General features: G+C 62.6%; 3 non-coding genes across 3 annotated transcripts; all 3 read left to right on the plus strand.

The window, feature by feature from the left end:
* The first annotated feature begins 1,885 nt into the window (after positions 1-1,885).
* On the plus strand, positions 1,886-2,004 carry LOC131866130 (5S ribosomal RNA). Its single transcript, XR_009364762.1, has one exon. It is a non-coding gene; the product is annotated as a 5S ribosomal RNA (ribosomal RNA).
* Positions 2,005-9,807: 7,803 nt separating this feature from the next.
* On the plus strand, positions 9,808-9,926 carry LOC131866131 (5S ribosomal RNA). The gene has a single exon (XR_009364763.1). It is a non-coding gene; the product is annotated as a 5S ribosomal RNA (ribosomal RNA).
* A 7,805-nt stretch (positions 9,927-17,731) lies between these two features.
* LOC131866133 (5S ribosomal RNA) lies at positions 17,732-17,850 on the plus strand. Its single transcript, XR_009364765.1, has one exon. It is a non-coding gene; the product is annotated as a 5S ribosomal RNA (ribosomal RNA).
* Positions 17,851-18,487: the final 637 nt, after the last annotated feature.

An 18,487-nucleotide genomic window follows, 5' to 3' on the forward strand; every position in this document is an offset into this window, starting at 1 on the left:
AAAACGATATTTTAAAATTTCCGTTCTGAAAGATAGTGAAAAAAACGGAACGCGGGTGCCATCTTGAGCCCTTCCTGATGCGCAGCCCAGGCAAGTTGTGCGCACCAAGGTGCCCACCCTGGCGGAGGTGCGCGCCCGGGGCAAACCGGGCTCCGACTTCGTGCACTGCATGGTGCCCACCAAGGCGCGCAACCCAGCCAAGGTGCCCACCGCAGCGAAGGTGCACGCGAGGTGCGCACCCGAGGTGCACACCCGGGGCAAACCGGGCTCCGACTTCGTGCACGCCGCACCTTGGAGCACACTTCAGAGCGCTCCTTGGTACGCACCAGGGCGCGCAACCCAGCCAAGGTGCTCACCCCGGCGAAGGTGCACGCGAGGTGCGCACCCGGGGCAAACCGGGCTCGGACTTCGTGCACGCCGCACCTTGGAGCACACATCGGAGCGCTCCCGGGTTCGCACCAGCATTGCGCACCTTTGATGCGCTGCCTTCACTAATTTCCAGAAAAGGCAAAAAAAAGAAAAAAATGAGATTTTAAAATTTCCGTTTTGAAAGATAGTGAAAAAAACGGAACGCGGGTGCCATCTTGAGCCCGCCCTGGTGTGCAGCCCAGGCAAGTTGTGCGCACCAAGGCACCCACCCTGGCCAAGGTGGGTCACGGGGTGGGTCCTAGGGTGGGTAACGGGGTGGGTACTAAGGTGCGTGCCAAGGTGGGTCATAGGGTGGGTGCCAAGGTGGGCACCAGGGTGGGTGTGCACCAACCCTAGCCAGGGTAGGTCACGGGGTGGTTGTCGGGGTGGGCGTCAAGGAGCCAAGGTGGGTGGCAAGTAGCCAAGTTGCGTGCCAAGGTGGGTGTCGGGGTGGGTGCCAAGGATCCAAGGTGGGTGCCAAGGAACCAAGGTGGGTGTCTGGGTGGGTGCCGAGGTGGGAGCCAGGGTGGGTCCCAAGGTGAGTGCAAAGGTGGGTGCCAGGGTCAAGGTGAGTGCCAATGTGGGTTCCAAGGTGCCAGGGTCAGGGTGAGTGCCAATGTGGGTTCAAAGGTGCTAAGTTGGGTGCGAGGTTGGGTGCGAGGGTGGGTGGGTGCCAAGGTGTGCTAGGTGGAAGCCCGGGTGGGTCGGCATCCCATGGGTGTCGAGTTGGGTGCCTGATGGGTGCTTCTTGTCAAGTTTTAGTCGTCGGGACTCATTTCGAGCCTTAGAGGTCGTTTCTTGTCCGGTTGCCCTGTCTTCGACCTGGGAACCCAATTTTGGTCCTCGGGTCCCATTTTTTTTTGTCTCGCATCCCACTTTTGGCCTGTGGCCTTTTCGGGGTCGATTCTCGTTTTGGGCATCAGAGCATGTTTCTTCTCCTAAAACCCAATATTTGTTTATTAAGTCTCGGAACACATTTTTGTTCTCGTGGACCCATCATGGGTCTTGGAACGCATTTGTGGTCCTTGGGTCCCATTTTGCATCCCGAAACTTGTGTTTTGGTGCTTGATCCCTATTTTGGGTGCCCACCTTGCACCAAGTGCGCACCCGGGGCAAACCGAGCGCCTTGGTGCACCGGGGCAAGATCGAGCGTGCACCCGAGGCGCCCCGAACATGCACCAAGGTGCACTCGGCCCACATGTGAGCGCAGGTCGTTGCGCCCGAGGTGGTGTGTGGGCACCGCGTTGCAGACGGGACACTGCACGCACACGACGCCCCCTCCAGGTGCACGCACGTAGGCCGGGCCGGGTGCACACCCGACGCCCTAGCAAGGTGCGCGCACCCGGGCAGGGCTCACACTTGGCGAACGGGGCGCACTTCGCGAGGGAGGGTGTGCACCTCGACGGGGGTGGGTGGCCGGGGTGGATTCGCACGTGGGTCGCGGTTTGCTAAGTACACACTGCGACAAGCTCATAACGGGTGCGATCATACCAGCGTTAGTGCACCGGATCCCATCAGAACTCCGCAGTTAAGCGCGCTTGGGCCGGAGTAGTACTGGGATGGGTGACCTCCCGGGAAGTCCCGGTGTTGCACCCTTTTTTAGTTTTTCGCCGGGCGTCGCAATGCTATTTGAATAAACCTTTTGCCCGTTTGCGTTCTCGTCGGGGCCGGGCCGGGCCGGGGTGCGCTGCCCGCACTACCGCGCGCGCGGGGGCGACACCGAGCGCGCACCCGAGGCGCCCCGAGCACACAGGCCACGGTGCAACCCGGGCGTTGTGCGCGCACCCCGGTGCGCCCGAGGTGCTGCGCGCGCACCCAGGTGAAATCGGTGTGCACCTCGGCCAGTGCGCGCTCGGTCGAGTCGCGCACGTTGGCCAAGGTGCACGGTGATGTTTCTTACTCTAAGGTTCCGCACCAGACGCCCGGGACAGGTGAGCGAAGCTGGGCGGGGCCGGGTGCGCGGCCGGGGCAGGTGCACGCAGCTGGAGAGAGCTTTGGAGCACACTTCGGAGCGCACCAATGATGCGCTCCATTCAAAAGTTTCCTGAAAAGGCAAAAAAAGTTGAGATTATAGAATTTCCCACTTGAGAGATTGTAAAAAAAAAAAATTTAAAATGAAGGAAACGCGGGTGCCAAGGTGTGCGCAGCCCAGCCAAGGTGTGCGCACCAAGGCGCCCACCCTGGCGAAGGTGCACGCAAGGTGCGCACCCGAGGCAAACCGGACAATTAACCCAACTTTCGACTTCGCGCGCACCTTGGAGCGCACTTCGGAGCGCTCCTTGGTGCGCACCAATCTTGGGCACCTCGGAGTGCACCATGGCGCCCACCAAGGTGCGCACCCGGGGCAAACCGAGCTCCGACTTCGTGCGCACCTTGGAGCGCACGAAAGGTGCGCACCATGGCGCCCACCAAGGTGCGCAACCCAGCCAAGGCGTGCGCATCAAGGTGCGCACCCTGGCGAAGGTGCGCACCCGGGGCAAACCGAGCTCCGACTTCGTGCGCACCTTGGAGCGCACAAAAGGTGCGCAACCCAGCCAAGGTGTGCGCACCCCGGTCAAACCGAGCTCCGAATCGTGCGCACCAGAGGTGCACGCCATCGTGCGCACCTTGGAGCACACTTCGGAGCCCTCCTTGGTGCGCGCCGATGTTGCGCACCTCGGAGCGCACCCGGGGAAAACAATGCAATTAACCCGACTTTCGACTTCGTGGGCACCTCGGAGCGCTCTCGGGTTCGCACCTCGGAGCACACCGAGGTGCGCACCTTTGATGCGCTGCCTTCACCAATTTCCAGAAAAGGCAAGAAAACATTGAGAAGGTGTGCGCACCGAGGTGCCCACCCTGGCGAAGGTGCACGCGAGGTGCGCACCCGGGGCAAACCGGGCTCCGACTTCGTGCACGCCGCACCTTGGAGCACACTTCGGAGCGCTCCTTGGTGCGCACCAGGGCGCGCAACCCAGCCGAGGTGCCCACCCCGGCGAAGGTGCACGCGAGGTGCGCACCCGGGGCAAACCGGGCTCCGACTTCGTGCACGCCATGGTGCCCACCGCGGCGAAGGTGCACGCGAGGTGCGCACCCGGGGCAAACCGGGCTCCGACTTCGTGCACGCCGCACCTTGGAGCACACTTCGGAGCGCTCCTTGGTGCGCACCATGGTGCCCACCAGGGCGCGCAACCCCGCCGAAGGTGCACGCGAGGTGCGCACCCGGGGCAAACCGGGCTCCGACTTCGTGCACGCCGCACCTTGGAGCACACTTCGGAGCGCTCCTTGGTGCGCACCATGGTGCCCACCAGGGCGCGCAACCCCGCCGAAGGTGCACGCGAGGTGCGCACCCGGGGCAAACCGGGCTCCGACTTCGTGCACGCCATGGTGCGCACCGCGGCGAAGGTGCGCACCCGGGGCAAACCGGGCTCCGACTTCGTGCACGCCGCACCTTGGAGCACACTTCGGAGCGCTCCTTGGTGCGCACCAGGGCGCGCAACCCAGCCGAGGTGCCCACCCCGGCGAAGGTGCACGCGAGGTGCGTACCCGGGGCAAACCGGGCTCCGACTTCGTGCACGCCGCACCTTGGAGCACACTTCGGAGCGCTCCTTGGTGCGCACCATGGTGCCCACCAGGCCGCGCAACCCAGCCAAGGTGTGCGCACCAAGGTGCACGCGAGGTGCGCACCCGGGGCAAACCGGGGTCCGACTTCGTGCACGCCGCACCTTGGAGCACACATCGGGGCGCTCCCGGGTTCGCACCGGCGTTGCGCACCGTGGTGGGCACCTCGGAGCACACCAAGGTGGGCAGCGAGGTGCGCACCTTTGATGCGATGCCTTCACTAATTTCCATAAAAGGCAAAAAAAAAACGAGATTTTAAAATTTCCGTTTTGAAAGATAGTGAGAAAAAGGGAATGCTGGTGCCATCTTGAGCCCGCCCTGGTGCGCAGCCCAGCCAAGGTGTGCGCACCAAGGTGCCCACCCTGGCGAAGGTGCGCGCCCGGGCAATTAACCCAACTTCCAACTTCGCGCGCGCCAGGGTGGGAGCGCACCCAACAACCGGGCCTGGGAAGAGCCAATGCGAGAAACCCCACCAAACGCTCTGACAAAAAAAGAGGGGGCGCTCCAGTAACCCCGCTTCGGAGCGCACCCTGGGCAAACCCAGCCAAGGTGCCCACCCCGGCCAAGGTGCAGGCGAGGTGCGCACCCGGGGCAAACCGGGCTCCGACAACGTGCACGCCGCACCTTGGAGCACACTTCGTAGCGCTCCCGGGTGCGCACCTCAGAGCACACCAAGGTGGGCAGCGAGGTGCGCACCTTTGATGCGCTGCCTTCACTAATTTCCAGAAAAGGCAAAAAAAAAAGGAGATTTTAAAATTTCCGTTTTGAAAGATAGTGAAAAAAACGGAACGCGCGTGCCATCTTGAGCCCGCCCTGGTGCGCAGCCCAGGTAAGGTGCCCACCCTGGCAAAGGTGCGCACCCGGGCAATTAACCCTACTTCCGACTTCGTGCGCGCCAGGGTGGCAACCGGGCCTCGGAAGAGCCAATGCGAGAAACCCCACCAAACGCTCCGACAAAAAAAGAGGCGGCGCTCCAATAACCCCGCTTCGGAGCGCAGCCGGGGCAAACCCAGCCAAGGTGCCCACCCCGACGAAGGTGCACGCGAGGTGCGCACCCGGGGCAAACCGGGCTCCGACAACGTGCACGCAGCACCTTGGAGCACACTTCGAAGCACTCCCGGGTGCCCACCGGCGTTGCGCACCGTGGTGGGCAGCGAGGTGCGCACCTTTGATGCGCTGCCTTCACTAATTTCCAGAAAAAGGCAAAAAAAAATGAGATTTTAAAATTTCCGTTTTGAAAGATAGTGAAAAAAAAGGAACGCGGGTGCCATCTTGAGCCCGCCCTGGTGCGCAGCCCAGGCAAGGCATGCGCACCAAGGTGCCCACCCGAGGTGCACACCCGGGGCAAACCGGGCTCCGACTTCGTGCAGGCCGCACCTTGGAGCACACTTCGGAGCGCTCCTTGGTGCGCACCATGGTGCCCACCAGGGCGCGCAACCCAGCCAAGGTCTGCACACTAAGGTGCCCACCCCGGCGAAGGTGCACGCGAGGTGCGCACCCGGGGCAAACCGGGCTCCGACTTCGTGCACGCCATGGTGCCCACCGCGGCGAAGGTGCACGCGAGGTGCGCACCCGGGGCAAACCGGGCTCCGACTTCGTGCACGCCGCACCTTGGAGCACACTTCGGAGCGCTCCTTGGTGCGCACCATGGTGCCCACCAGGGCGCGCAACCCAGCCAAGGTGTGCGCACCAAGGTGCACGCGAGGTGCGCACCCGGGGCAAACCGGGGTCCGACTTCGTGCACGCCGCACCTTGGAGCACACATCGGAGCGCTCCCAGGTTCGCACCAGCGTTGCGCACCTTTGATGCGCTGCCTTCACTAATTTCCAGAAAAGGCAAAAAAAAACGATATTTTAAAATTTCCGTTCTGAAAGATAGTGAAAAAAACGGAACGCGGGTGCCATCTTGAGCCCTTCCTGGTGCGCAGCCCAGGCAAGTTGTGCGCACCAAGGTGCCCACCCTGGCGGAGGTGCGCGCCCGGGGCAAACCGGGCTCCGACTTCGTGCACTGCATGGTGCCCACCAAGGCGCGCAACCCAGCCAAGGTGCCCACCGCAGCGAAGGTGCACGCGAGGTGCACACCCGGGGCAAACCGGGCTCCGACTTCGTGCACGCCGCACCTTGGAGCACACTTCAGAGCGCTCCTTGGTGCGCACCAGGGCGCGCAACCCAGCCGAGGTGCCCACCCCGGCGAAGGTGCACGCGAGGTGCGCACCCGGGGCAAACCGGGCTCCGACTTCGTGCACGCCATGGTGCCCACCGCGGCGAAGGTGCGCACCCGGGGCAAACCGGGCTCCGACTTCGTGCACGCCGCACCTTGGAGCACACTTCGGAGCGCTCCTTGGTGCGCACCATGGTGCCCACCAGGCCGCGCAACCCAGCCAAGGTGTGCGCACCAAGGTGCACGCGAGGTGCGCACCCGGGGCAAACCGGGGTCCGACTTCGTGCACGCCGCACCTTGGAGCACACATCGGGGCGCTCCCGGGTTCGCACCGGCGTTGCGCACCGTGGTGGGCACCTCGGAGCACACCAAGGTGGGCAGCGAGGTGCGCACCTTTGATGCGATGCCTTCACTAATTTCCATAAAAGGCAAAAAAAAAACGAGATTTTAAAATTTCCGTTTTGAAAGATAGTGAGAAAAAGGGAATGCTGGTGCCATCTTGAGCCCGCCCTGGTGCGCAGCCCAGCCAAGGTTTGCGCACCAAGGTGCCCACCCTGGCGAAGGTGCGCGCCCGGGCAATTAACCCAACTTCCAACTTCGCGCGCGCCAGGGTGGGAGCGCACCCAACAACCGGGCCTGGGAAGAGCCAATGCGAGAAACCCCACCAAACTCTCTGACAAAAAAAGAGGGGGCGCTCCAGTAACCCCGCTTCGGAGCGCACCCTGGGCAAACCCAGCCAAGGTGCCCACCCCGGCCAAGGTGCAGGCGAGGTGCGCACCCGGGGCAAACCGGGCTCCGACAACGTGCACGCCGCACCTTGGAGCACACTTCGTAGCGCTCCCGGGTGCGCACCTCAGAGCACACCAAGGTGGGCAGCGAGGTGCGCACCTTTGATGCGCTGCCTTCACTAATTTCCAGAAAAGGCAAAAAAAAAAGGAGATTTTAAAATTTCCGTTTTGAAAGATAGTGAAAAAAACGGAACGCGCGTGCCATCTTGAGCCCGCCCTGGTGCGCAGCCCAGGTAAGGTGCCACCCTGGCAAAGGTGCGCACCCGGGCAATTAACCCTACTTCCGACTTCGTGCGCGCCAGGGTGGCAACCGGGCCTCGGAAGAGCCAATGCGAGAAACCCCACCAAACGCTCCGACAAAAAAAGAGGCGGCGCTCCAATAACCCCGCTTCGGAGCGCAGCCGGGGCAAACCAAGCCAAGGTGCCCACCCCGACGAAGGTGCACGCGAGGTGCGCACCCGGGGCAAACCGGGCTCCGACAACGTGCACGCAGCACCTTGGAGCACACTTCGAAGCACTCCCGGGTGCCCACCGGCGTTGCGCACCGTGGTGGGCAGCGAGGTGCGCACCTTTGATGCGCTGCCTTCACTAATTTCCAGAAAAAGGCAAAAAAAAATGAGATTTTAAAATTTCCGTTTTGAAAGATAGTGAAAAAAAAGGAACGCGGGTGCCATCTTGAGCCCGCCCTGGTGCGCAGCCCAGGCAAGGCATGCGCACCAAGGTGCCCACCCGAGGTGCACACCCGGGGCAAACCGGGCTCCGACTTCGTGCAGGCCGCACCTTGGAGCACACTTCGGAGCGCTCCTTGGTGCGCACCATGGTGCCCACCAGGGCGCACCCGAGGCAAACCGGGCTCCGACTTCGTGCACGCCGCACCTTGGAGCACACATCGGAGCGCTCCCAGGTTCGCACCAGCGTTGCGCACCTTTGATGCGCTGCCTTCACTAATTTCCAGAAAAGGCAAAAAAAAACGATATTTTAAAATTTCCGTTCTGAAAGATAGTGAAAAAAACGGAACGCGGGTGCCATCTTGAGCCCTTCCTGATGCGCAGCCCAGGCAAGTTGTGCGCACCAAGGTGCCCACCCTGGCGGAGGTGCGCGCCCGGGGCAAACCGGGCTCCGACTTCGTGCACTGCATGGTCCCACCAAGGCGCGCAACCCAGCCAAGGTGCCCACCGCAGCGAAGGTGCACGCGAGGTGCGCACCCGAGGTGCACACCCGGGGCAAACCGGGCTCCGACTTCGTGCACGCCGCACCTTGGAGCACACTTCAGAGCGCTCCTTGGTACGCACCAGGGCGCGCAACCCAGCCAAGGTGCTCACCCCGGCGAAGGTGCACGCGAGGTGCGCACCCGGGGCAAACCGGGCTCGGACTTCGTGCACGCCGCACCTTGGAGCACACATCGGAGCGCTCCCGGGTTCGCACCAGCATTGCGCACCTTTGATGCGCTGCCTTCACTAATTTCCAGAAAAGGCAAAAAAAAGAAAAAAATGAGATTTTAAAATTTCCGTTTTGAAAGATAGTGAAAAAAACGGAACGCGGGTGCCATCTTGAGCCCGCCCTGGTGTGCAGCCCAGGCAAGTTGTGCGCACCAAGGCACCCACCCTGGCCAAGGTGGGTCACGGGGTGGGTCCTAGGGTGGGTAACGGGGTGGGTACTAAGGTGCGTGCCAAGGTGGGTCATAGGGTGGGTGCCAAGGTGGGCACCAGGGTGGGTGTGCACCAACCCTAGCCAGGGTAGGTCACGGGGTGGTTGTCGGGGTGGGCGTCAAGGAGCCAAGGTGGGTGGCAAGTAGCCAAGTTGCGTGCCAAGGTGGGTGTCGGGGTGGGTGCCAAGGATCCAAGGTGGGTGCCAAGGAACCAAGGTGGGTGTCTGGGTGGGTGCCGAGGTGGGAGCCAGGGTGGGTCCCAAGGTGAGTGCAAAGGTGGGTGCCAGGGTCAAGGTGAGTGCCAATGTGGGTTCCAAGGTGCCAGGGTCAGGGTGAGTGCCAATGTGGGTTCAAAGGTGCTAAGTTGGGTGCGAGGTTGGGTGCGAGGGTGGGTGGGTGCCAAGGTGTGCTAGGTGGAAGCCCGGGTGGGTCGGCATCCCATGGGTGTCGAGTTGGGTGCCTGATGGGTGCTTCTTGTCAAGTTTTAGTCGTCGGGACTCATTTCGAGCCTTAGAGGTCGTTTCTTGTCCGGTTGCCCTGTCTTCGACCTGGGAACCCAATTTTGGTCCTCGGGTCCCATTTTTTTTTGTCTCGCATCCCACTTTTGGCCTGTGGCCTTTTCGGGGTCGATTCTCGTTTTGGGCATCAGAGCATGTTTCTTCTCCTAAAACCCAATATTTGTTTATTAAGTCTCGGAACACATTTTTGTTCTCGTGGACCCATCATGGGTCTTGGAACGCATTTGTGGTCCTTGGGTCCCATTTTGCATCCCGAAACTTGTGTTTTGGTGCTTGATCCCTATTTTGGGTGCCCACCTTGCACCAAGTGCGCACCCGGGGCAAACCGAGCGCCTTGGTGCACCGGGGCAAGATCGAGCGTGCACCCGAGGCGCCCCGAACATGCACCAAGGTGCACTCGGCCCACATGTGAGCGCAGGTCGTTGCGCCCGAGGTGGTGTGTGGGCACCGCGTTGCAGACGGGACACTGCACGCACACGACGCCCCCTCCAGGTGCACGCACGTAGGCCGGGCCGGGTGCACACCCGACGCCCTAGCAAGGTGCGCGCACCCGGGCAGGGCTCACACTTGGCGAACGGGGCGCACTTCGCGAGGGAGGGTGTGCACCTCGACGGGGGTGGGTGGCCGGGGTGGATTCGCACGTGGGTCGCGGTTTGCTAAGTACACACTGCGACAAGCTCATAACGGGTGCGATCATACCAGCGTTAGTGCACCGGATCCCATCAGAACTCCGCAGTTAAGCGCGCTTGGGCCGGAGTAGTACTGGGATGGGTGACCTCCCGGGAAGTCCCGGTGTTGCACCCTTTTTTAGTTTTTCGCCGGGCGTCGCAATGCTATTTGAATAAACCTTTTGCCCGTTTGCGTTCTCGTCGGGGCCGGGCCGGGCCGGGGTGCGCTGCCCGCACTACCGCGCGCGCGGGGGGCGACACCGAGCGCGCACCCGAGGCGCCCCGAGCACACAGGCCACGGTGCAACCCGGGCGTTGTGCGCGCACCCCGGTGCGCCCGAGGTGCTGCGCGCGCACCCAGGTGAAATCGGTGTGCACCTCGGCCAGTGCGCGCTCGGTCGAGTCGCGCACGTTGGCCAAGGTGCACGGTGATGTTTCTTACTCTAAGGTTCCGCACCAGACGCCCGGGACAGGTGAGCGAAGCTGGGCGGGGCCGGGTGCGCGGCCGGGGCAGGTGCACGCAGCTGGAGAGAGCTTTGGAGCACACTTCGGAGCGCACCAATGATGCGCTCCATTCAAAAGTTTCCTGAAAAGGCAAAAAAAGTTGAGATTATAGAATTTCCCACTTGAGAGATTGTAAAAAAAAAAAATTTAAAATGAAGGAAACGCGGGTGCCAAGGTGTGCGCAGCCCAGCCAAGGTGTGCGCACCAAGGCGCCCACCCTGGCGAAGGTGCACGCAAGGTGCGCACCCGAGGCAAACCGGACAATTAACCCAACTTTCGACTTCGCGCGCACCTTGGAGCGCACTTCGGAGCGCTCCTTGGTGCGCACCAATCTTGGGCACCTCGGAGTGCACCATGGCGCCCACCAAGGTGCGCACCCGGGGCAAACCGAGCTCCGACTTCGTGCGCACCTTGGAGCGCACGAAAGGTGCGCACCATGGCGCCCACCAAGGTGCGCAGCCCAGCCAAGGCGTGCGCATCAAGGTGCGCACCCTGGCGAAGGTGCGCACCCGGGGCAAACCGAGCTCCGACTTCGTGCGCACCTTGGAGCGCACAAAAGGTGCGCAACCCAGCCAAGGTGTGCGCACCCCGGTCAAACCGAGCTCCGAATCGTGCGCACCAGAGGTGCACGCCATCGTGCGCACCTTGGAGCACACTTCGGAGCCCTCCTTGGTGCGCGCCGATGTTGCGCACCTCGGAGCGCACCCGGGGAAAACAATGCAATTAACCCGACTTTCGACTTCGTGGGCACCTCGGAGCGCTCTCGGGTTCGCACCTCGGAGCACACCGAGGTGCGCACCTTTGATGCGCTGCCTTCACCAATTTCCAGAAAAGGCAAGAAAACATTGAGAAGGTGTGCGCACCGAGGTGCCCACCCTGGCGAAGGTGCACGCGAGGTGCGCACCCGGGGCAAACCGGGCTCCGACTTCGTGCACGCCGCACCTTGGAGCACACTTCGGAGCGCTCCTTGGTGCGCACCAGGGCGCGCAACCCAGCCGAGGTGCCCACCCCGGCGAAGGTGCACGCGAGGTGCGCACCCGGGGCAAACCGGGCTCCGACTTCGTGCACGCCATGGTGCCCACCGCGGCGAAGGTGCACGCGAGGTGCGCACCCGGGGCAAACCGGGCTCCGACTTCGTGCACGCCGCACCTTGGAGCACACTTCGGAGCGCTCCTTGGTGCGCACCATGGTGCCCACCAGGGCGCGCAACCCCGCCGAAGGTGCACGCGAGGTGCGCACCCGGGGCAAACCGGGCTCCGACTTCGTGCACGCCGCACCTTGGAGCACACTTCGGAGCGCTCCTTGGTGCGCACCATGGTGCCCACCAGGGCGCGCAACCCCGCCGAAGGTGCACGCGAGGTGCGCACCCGGGGCAAACCGGGCTCCGACTTCGTGCACGCCATGGTGCGCACCGCGGCGAAGGTGCGCACCCGGGGCAAACCGGGCTCCGACTTCGTGCACGCCGCACCTTGGAGCACACTTCGGAGCGCTCCTTGGTGCGCACCAGGGCGCGCAACCCAGCCGAGGTGCCCACCCCGGCGAAGGTGCACGCGAGGTGCGTACCCGGGGCAAACCGGGCTCCGACTTCGTGCACGCCGCACCTTGGAGCACACTTCGGAGCGCTCCTTGGTGCGCACCATGGTGCCCACCAGGCCGCGCAACCCAGCCAAGGTGTGCGCACCAAGGTGCACGCGAGGTGCGCACCCGGGGCAAACCGGGGTCCGACTTCGTGCACGCCGCACCTTGGAGCACACATCGGGGCGCTCCCGGGTTCGCACCGGCGTTGCGCACCGTGGTGGGCACCTCGGAGCACACCAAGGTGGGCAGCGAGGTGCGCACCTTTGATGCGATGCCTTCACTAATTTCCATAAAAGGCAAAAAAAAAACGAGATTTTAAAATTTCCGTTTTGAAAGATAGTGAGAAAAAGGGAATGCTGGTGCCATCTTGAGCCCGCCCTGGTGCGCAGCCCAGCCAAGGTGTGCGCACCAAGGTGCCCACCCTGGCGAAGGTGCGCGCCCGGGCAATTAACCCAACTTCCAACTTCGCGCGCGCCAGGGTGGGAGCGCACCCAACAACCGGGCCTGGGAAGAGCCAATGCGAGAAACCCCACCAAACGCTCTGACAAAAAAAGAGGGGGCGCTCCAGTAACCCCGCTTCGGAGCGCACCCTGGGCAAACCCAGCCAAGGTGCCCACCCCGGCCAAGGTGCAGGCGAGGTGCGCACCCGGGGCAAACCGGGCTCCGACAACGTGCACGCCGCACCTTGGAGCACACTTCGTAGCGCTCCCGGGTGCGCACCTCAGAGCACACCAAGGTGGGCAGCGAGGTGCGCACCTTTGATGCGCTGCCTTCACTAATTTCCAGAAAAGGCAAAAAAAAAAGGAGATTTTAAAATTTCCGTTTTGAAAGATAGTGAAAAAAACGGAACGCGCGTGCCATCTTGAGCCCGCCCTGGTGCGCAGCCCAGGTAAGGTGCCCACCCTGGCAAAGGTGCGCACCCGGGCAATTAACCCTACTTCCGACTTCGTGCGCGCCAGGGTGGCAACCGGGCCTCGGAAGAGCCAATGCGAGAAACCCCACCAAACGCTCCGACAAAAAAAGAGGCGGCGCTCCAATAACCCCGCTTCGGAGCGCAGCCGGGGCAAACCCAGCCAAGGTGCCCACCCCGACGAAGGTGCACGCGAGGTGCGCACCCGGGGCAAACCGGGCTCCGACAACGTGCACGCAGCACCTTGGAGCACACTTCGAAGCACTCCCGGGTGCCCACCGGCGTTGCGCACCGTGGTGGGCAGCGAGGTGCGCACCTTTGATGCGCTGCCTTCACTAATTTCCAGAAAAAGGCAAAAAAAAATGAGATTTTAAAATTTCCGTTTTGAAAGATAGTGAAAAAAAAGGAACGCGGGTGCCATCTTGAGCCCGCCCTGGTGCGCAGCCCAGGCAAGGCATGCGCACCAAGGTGCCCACCCGAGGTGCACACCCGGGGCAAACCGGGCTCCGACTTCGTGCAGGCCGCACCTTGGAGCACACTTCGGAGCGCTCCTTGGTGCGCACCATGGTGCCCACCAGGGCGCGCAACCCAGCCAAGGTCTGCACACTAAGGTGCCCACCCCGGCGAAGGTGCACGCGAGGTGCGCACCCGGGGCAAACCGGGCTCCGACTTCGTGCACGCCATGGTGCCCACCGCGGCGAAGGTGCACGCGAGGTGCGCACCCGGGGCAAACCGGGCTCCGACTTCGTGCACGCCGCACCTTGGAGCACACTTCGGAGCGCTCCTTGGTGCGCACCATGGTGCCCACCAGGGCGCGCAACCCAGCCAAGGTGTGCGCACCAAGGTGCACGCGAGGTGCGCACCCGGGGCAAACCGGGGTCCGACTTCGTGCACGCCGCACCTTGGAGCACACATCGGAGCGCTCCCAGGTTCGCACCAGCGTTGCGCACCTTTGATGCGCTGCCTTCACTAATTTCCAGAAAAGGCAAAAAAAAACGATATTTTAAAATTTCCGTTCTGAAAGATAGTGAAAAAAACGGAACGCGGGTGCCATCTTGAGCCCTTCCTGGTGCGCAGCCCAGGCAAGTTGTGCGCACCAAGGTGCCCACCCTGGCGGAGGTGCGCGCCCGGGGCAAACCGGGCTCCGACTTCGTGCACTGCATGGTGCCCACCAAGGCGCGCAACCCAGCCAAGGTGCCCACCGCAGCGAAGGTGCACGCGAGGTGCACACCCGGGGCAAACCGGGCTCCGACTTCGTGCACGCCGCACCTTGGAGCACACTTCAGAGCGCTCCTTGGTGCGCACCAGGGCGCGCAACCCAGCCGAGGTGCCCACCCCGGCGAAGGTGCACGCGAGGTGCGCACCCGGGGCAAACCGGGCTCCGACTTCGTGCACGCCATGGTGCCCACCGCGGCGAAGGTGCGCACCCGGGGCAAACCGGGCTCCGACTTCGTGCACGCCGCACCTTGGAGCACACTTCGGAGCGCTCCTTGGTGCGCACCATGGTGCCCACCAGGCCGCGCAACCCAGCCAAGGTGTGCGCACCAAGGTGCACGCGAGGTGCGCACCCGGGGCAAACCGGGGTCCGACTTCGTGCACGCCGCACCTTGGAGCACACATCGGGGCGCTCCCGGGTTCGCACCGGCGTTGCGCACCGTGGTGGGCACCTCGGAGCACACCAAGGTGGGCAGCGAGGTGCGCACCTTTGATGCGATGCCTTCACTAATTTCCATAAAAGGCAAAAAAAAAACGAGATTTTAAAATTTCCGTTTTGAAAGATAGTGAGAAAAAGGGAATGCTGGTGCCATCTTGAGCCCGCCCTGGTGCGCAGCCCAGCCAAGGTTTGCGCACCAAGGTGCCCACCCTGGCGAAGGTGCGCGCCCGGGCAATTAACCCAACTTCCAACTTCGCGCGCGCCAGGGTGGGAGCGCACCCAACAACCGGGCCTGGGAAGAGCCAATGCGAGAAACCCCACCAAACTCTCTGACAAAAAAAGAGGGGGCGCTCCAGTAACCCCGCTTCGGAGCGCACCCTGGGCAAACCCAGCCAAGGTGCCCACCCCGGCCAAGGTGCAGGCGAGGTGCGCACCCGGGGCAAACCGGGCTCCGACAACGTGCACGCCGCACCTTGGAGCACACTTCGTAGCGCTCCCGGGTGCGCACCTCAGAGCACACCAAGGTGGGCAGCGAGGTGCGCACCTTTGATGCGCTGCCTTCACTAATTTCCAGAAAAGGCAAAAAAAAAAGGAGATTTTAAAATTTCCGTTTTGAAAGATAGTGAAAAAAACGGAACGCGCGTGCCATCTTGAGCCCGCCCTGGTGCGCAGCCCAGGTAAGGTGCCACCCTGGCAAAGGTGCGCACCCGGGCAATTAACCCTACTTCCGACTTCGTGCGCGCCAGGGTGGCAACCGGGCCTCGGAAGAGCCAATGCGAGAAACCCCACCAAACGCTCCGACAAAAAAAGAGGCGGCGCTCCAATAACCCCGCTTCGGAGCGCAGCCGGGGCAAACCAAGCCAAGGTGCCCACCCCGACGAAGGTGCACGCGAGGTGCGCACCCGGGGCAAACCGGGCTCCGACAACGTGCACGCAGCACCTTGGAGCACACTTCGAAGCACTCCCGGGTGCCCACCGGCGTTGCGCACCGTGGTGGGCAGCGAGGTGCGCACCTTTGATGCGCTGCCTTCACTAATTTCCAGAAAAAGGCAAAAAAAAATGAGATTTTAAAATTTCCGTTTTGAAAGATAGTGAAAAAAAAGGAACGCGGGTGCCATCTTGAGCCCGCCCTGGTGCGCAGCCCAGGCAAGGCATGCGCACCAAGGTGCCCACCCGAGGTGCACACCCGGGGCAAACCGGGCTCCGACTTCGTGCAGGCCGCACCTTGGAGCACACTTCGGAGCGCTCCTTGGTGCGCACCATGGTGCCCACCAGGGCGCACCCGAGGCAAACCGGGCTCCGACTTCGTGCACGCCGCACCTTGGAGCACACATCGGAGCGCTCCCAGGTTCGCACCAGCGTTGCGCACCTTTGATGCGCTGCCTTCACTAATTTCCAGAAAAGGCAAAAAAAAACGATATTTTAAAATTTCCGTTCTGAAAGATAGTGAAAAAAACGGAACGCGGGTGCCATCTTGAGCCCTTCCTGATGCGCAGCCCAGGCAAGTTGTGCGCACCAAGGTGCCCACCCTGGCGGAGGTGCGCGCCCGGGGCAAACCGGGCTCCGACTTCGTGCACTGCATGGTGCCCACCAAGGCGCGCAACCCAGCCAAGGTGCCCACCGCAGCGAAGGTGCACGCGAGGTGCGCACCCGAGGTGCACACCCGGGGCAAACCGGGCTCCGACTTCGTGCACGCCGCACCTTGGAGCACACTTCAGAGCGCTCCTTGGTACGCACCAGGGCGCGCAACCCAGCCAAGGTGCTCACCCCGGCGAAGGTGCACGCGAGGTGCGCACCCGGGGCAAACCGGGCTCGGACTTCGTGCACGCCGCACCTTGGAGCACACATCGGAGCGCTCCCGGGTTCGCACCAGCATTGCGCACCTTTGATGCGCTGCCTTCACTAATTTCCAGAAAAGGCAAAAAAAAGAAAAAAATGAGATTTTAAAATTTCCGTTTTGAAAGATAGTGAAAAAAACGGAACGCGGGTGCCATCTTGAGCCCGCCCTGGTGTGCAGCCCAGGCAAGTTGTGCGCACCAAGGCACCCACCCTGGCCAAGGTGGGTCACGGGGTGGGTCCTAGGGTGGGTAACGGGGTGGGTACTAAGGTGCGTGCCAAGGTGGGTCATAGGGTGGGTGCCAAGGTGGGCACCAGGGTGGGTGTGCACCAACCCTAGCCAGGGTAGGTCACGGGGTGGTTGTCGGGGTGGGCGTCAAGGAGCCAAGGTGGGTGGCAAGTAGCCAAGTTGCGTGCCAAGGTGGGTGTCGGGGTGGGTGCCAAGGATCCAAGGTGGGTGCCAAGGAACCAAGGTGGGTGTCTGGGTGGGTGCCGAGGTGGGAGCCAGGGTGGGTCCCAAGGTGAGTGCAAAGGTGGGTGCCAGGGTCAAGGTGAGTGCCAATGTGGGTTCCAAGGTGCCAGGGTCAGGGTGAGTGCCAATGTGGGTTCAAAGGTGCTAAGTTGGGTGCGAGGTTGGGTGCGAGGGTGGGTGGGTGCCAAGGTGTGCTAGGTGGAAGCCCGGGTGGGTCGGCATCCCATGGGTGTCGAGTTGGGTGCCTGATGGGTGCTTCTTGTCAAGTTTTAGTCGTCGGGACTCATTTCGAGCCTTAGAGGTCGTTTCTTGTCCGGTTGCCCTGTCTTCGACCTGGGAACCCAATTTTGGTCCTCGGGTCCCATTTTTTTTTGTCTCGCATCCCACTTTTGGCCTGTGGCCTTTTCGGGGTCGATTCTCGTTTTGGGCATCAGAGCATGTTTCTTCTCCTAAAACCCAATATTTGTTTATTAAGTCTCGGAACACATTTTTGTTCTCGTGGACCCATCATGGGTCTTGGAACGCATTTGTGGTCCTTGGGTCCCATTTTGCATCCCGAAACTTGTGTTTTGGTGCTTGATCCCTATTTTGGGTGCCCACCTTGCACCAAGTGCGCACCCGGGGCAAACCGAGCGCCTTGGTGCACCGGGGCAAGATCGAGCGTGCACCCGAGGCGCCCCGAACATGCACCAAGGTGCACTCGGCCCACATGTGAGCGCAGGTCGTTGCGCCCGAGGTGGTGTGTGGGCACCGCGTTGCAGACGGGACACTGCACGCACACGACGCCCCCTCCAGGTGCACGCACGTAGGCCGGGCCGGGTGCACACCCGACGCCCTAGCAAGGTGCGCGCACCCGGGCAGGGCTCACACTTGGCGAACGGGGCGCACTTCGCGAGGGAGGGTGTGCACCTCGACGGGGGTGGGTGGCCGGGGTGGATTCGCACGTGGGTCGCGGTTTGCTAAGTACACACTGCGACAAGCTCATAACGGGTGCGATCATACCAGCGTTAGTGCACCGGATCCCATCAGAACTCCGCAGTTAAGCGCGCTTGGGCCGGAGTAGTACTGGGATGGGTGACCTCCCGGGAAGTCCCGGTGTTGCACCCTTTTTTAGTTTTTCGCCGGGCGTCGCAATGCTATTTGAATAAACCTTTTGCCCGTTTGCGTTCTCGTCGGGGCCGGGCCGGGCCGGGGTGCGCTGCCCGCACTACCGCGCGCGCGGGGGCGACACCGAGCGCGCACCCGAGGCGCCCCGAGCACACAGGCCACGGTGCAACCCGGGCGTTGTGCGCGCACCCCGGTGCGCCCGAGGTGCTGCGCGCGCACCCAGGTGAAATCGGTGTGCACCTCGGCCAGTGCGCGCTCGGTCGAGTCGCGCACGTTGGCCAAGGTGCACGGTGATGTTTCTTACTCTAAGGTTCCGCACCAGACGCCCGGGACAGGTGAGCGAAGCTGGGCGGGGCCGGGTGCGCGGCCGGGGCAGGTGCACGCAGCTGGAGAGAGCTTTGGAGCACACTTCGGAGCGCACCAATGATGCGCTCCATTCAAAAGTTTCCTGAAAAGGCAAAAAAAGTTGAGATTATAGAATTTCCCACTTGAGAGATTGTAAAAAAAAAAAATTTAAAATGAAGGAAACGCGGGTGCCAAGGTGTGCGCAGCCCAGCCAAGGTGTGCGCACCAAGGCGCCCACCCTGGCGAAGGTGCACGCAAGGTGCGCACCCGAGGCAAACCGGACAATTAACCC

This window comes from Cryptomeria japonica, unplaced genomic scaffold (genome assembly GCF_030272615.1).
Source record: "Cryptomeria japonica unplaced genomic scaffold, Sugi_1.0 HiC_scaffold_132, whole genome shotgun sequence".
Taxonomy (NCBI): Eukaryota; Viridiplantae; Streptophyta; class Pinopsida; order Cupressales; family Cupressaceae; genus Cryptomeria; species Cryptomeria japonica.